The sequence below is a fragment of the Hyla sarda genome, chromosome 1 (assembly GCF_029499605.1).
Source record: "Hyla sarda isolate aHylSar1 chromosome 1, aHylSar1.hap1, whole genome shotgun sequence".
NCBI classification, from domain to species: domain Eukaryota; kingdom Metazoa; phylum Chordata; class Amphibia; order Anura; family Hylidae; genus Hyla; species Hyla sarda.
Window position 1 is genome coordinate 607,297,838 of NC_079189.1, and position 2,125 is coordinate 607,299,962.

Here is a 2,125-nt window from a genome sequence, read left to right on the forward strand (position 1 = left end):
CACACAAACACATAGATAGATATCTACACATACCTTCACGGTAGATGCTATTTCCTAGCCAGCTAAAGGACCTGTGATGATGTCATGACCATGTGACGAGCCATGTGACTAGACCCGAGTAGGCGGAGCCAGTGTGGAGTCTGTAGGAAATACAATAGATTTGGCGGTTATGAGTGATTTGCTGGTGAGGAGAAGGACAGGAAAAGCTTTAGTATTGGGGGAGGTTTTCTCTTGGTGGTGTATATGGCGGAGTAATAGTCTGCAGGGACCAAGTAATACTCTGCAGGGGCCTATGGAGCCGGTTTGGAGTCTGCAAGAAGCATAGTTGATATCCCCAGAGGCTTATGTGTTGTTGCTGTAATGCTCTGCAGGAGAGGGGGCGGGGGGGGGGGGGGTTGCTGTAATGCCCTGCAGGGAGAGAGGGGGGGCAGCTGTAATGCCCTGCAGAAGAGAGGGGGGGGGGTTGCTGTAATGCTCTGCAGGAGAGGAGGGGGGGCTGCTGTAATGCCCTGCAGGAGAGGAGGGGGGCTGCTGTAATGCCCTGCAGGAGAGAGGGGGGGCTGCTGTAATGCCCTGCAGGAGAGAGGGGGGGGTGCTGTAATGCCCTGCAGGAGAGAGGGGGGGGGGTGCTGTAATGCCCTGCAGGAGAGAGGGGGGGGGGGGGTTGTTGCTGTAATGCTCTGCAGGAGAGAGGGGGGGGGGGTTGCTGTAATGCTCTGCAGGAGGGGGGGGGCAGCTGTAATGCCCTGCATGAGAGAGGGGGGGGGGGGGGTTGCTGTAATGCCCTGCAGGAGAGAGGAGGGGGGGGGGGGGTTGCTGTAATGGTCTGCAGGAGAGAGAAAAAAAGGAGGGGGGGGTTGCTGTAATGCCTGCAGGAGAGAGAGAGGGGGGTTGCTGTAATGCTCTGCAGGAGAGAGGGGGGGGGGGGGTTGCTGTAATGCCCTGCAGGGGGGGGGGGGGGGGGGGTTGCTGTAATGCCCTGCGGGAGGGGGGTTCTGTAATGCCCTGCAGGAGGGGGGGGGGGGGTTTGCTGTAATGCCCCTGCAGGGGGGGGGGTTGCTGTAATGCCCTGCAGGAGGGGGGGGGGGTTGCTGTAATGCCCTGCAGGAGGGGGTTTGCTGTAATGCCCTGCAGGAGAGAGAGGAGGGGGGGGGGGGTTGCTGTAATGGTCTGCAGGAGAGAGAAAAAAGGGGGGGGGGGGGGGGGGGTTGCTGTAATGCCCTGCAGGAGAGAGAGAGGGGGGGCTGCTGTAATGCTCTGCAGGAGAGGAGGGGGGCTGCTGTAATGCTCTGCAGGAGAGGAAGGGGGCTGCTGTAATGCTGCAGGAGAGGGGCTGCTGTAAATGCTCTGCAGGAGAGAAGGGGGGGCGGCTGTAATGCTCTGCAGGAGAAGAGGGGGGCTGCCGTAATGCTCTGCAGAAGAGGGGGGCAGCTGTAATGCCCCGCAGGAGACGGGGGGTTGCTGTAATGCCCTGCAGGAGAGAGAGAGAGGGGGGGGGGGGGGGGGGGGTTTGCTGTAATGGTCTGCGGGGGAGGGGGGTTGCTGTAATGGTCTGCAGGGGAGGGGGGGTTGCTTGTAATGGTCAGCAAACCCCCCCCCCCCCCTGCAGAGCATTACAGCAACCCCCCGCAGACCATTACAGCAACCCCCCCCCCCTGCGGAGGCATTACAGCAACCCCCCACCCCCCCCCCCCCCTGCGGAGCATTACAGCAACCCCCCCCCCTGCGGAGCATTACAGCAACCCCCCCCCCCCCCCCTGCGGAGCATTACAACAACCCCCCCCCCCCTGCAGAGCATTACAACCCCCCCCCCCTGCAGAGCATTACAGCAAACCCCCCCCTGCAGAGCATTACAGCAAACCCCCCCCTGCAGAGCATTACAGCAAACACCCCCCCCTGCAGAGCATTACAGCAAACACCCCACCCTGCAGAGCATTACAGCAAACCCCCCCTGCAGAGCATTACAGCAACCCCCCTGCAGAGCATTACAGCAAACCCCCCCCTGCAGAGCATTACAGCAAACCACCCCACCCCCTGCAGAGCATTACAGCAAACCCCACCCCTGCAGAGCATTACAGCAAACCCCACCCCTGCAGAGCATTAACCAGCAAAACCCCCACCCCTG

The 2,125-nt window shown here is 61.3% G+C and overlaps 2 protein-coding genes across 2 annotated transcripts in view; one reads left to right on the forward strand and one right to left on the reverse strand.

Moving 5' to 3' along the window:
* LOC130298752 (uncharacterized) overlaps nucleotides 1-55 on the reverse strand; it is a 72,809-nt gene extending 72,754 nt beyond the window's left edge. Inside the window, exon 1 of the mRNA XM_056551367.1 lies at nucleotides 34-55. The gene's annotated coding sequence lies outside the window, so the exon portion shown is untranslated. The remainder of the gene's footprint in view (nucleotides 1-33) is intronic.
* Nucleotides 1-2,125, forward strand: part of LOC130297303 (uncharacterized) — a 194,104-nt gene that overhangs the window by 41,963 nt on the left and 150,016 nt on the right. The window lies entirely within an intron of this gene.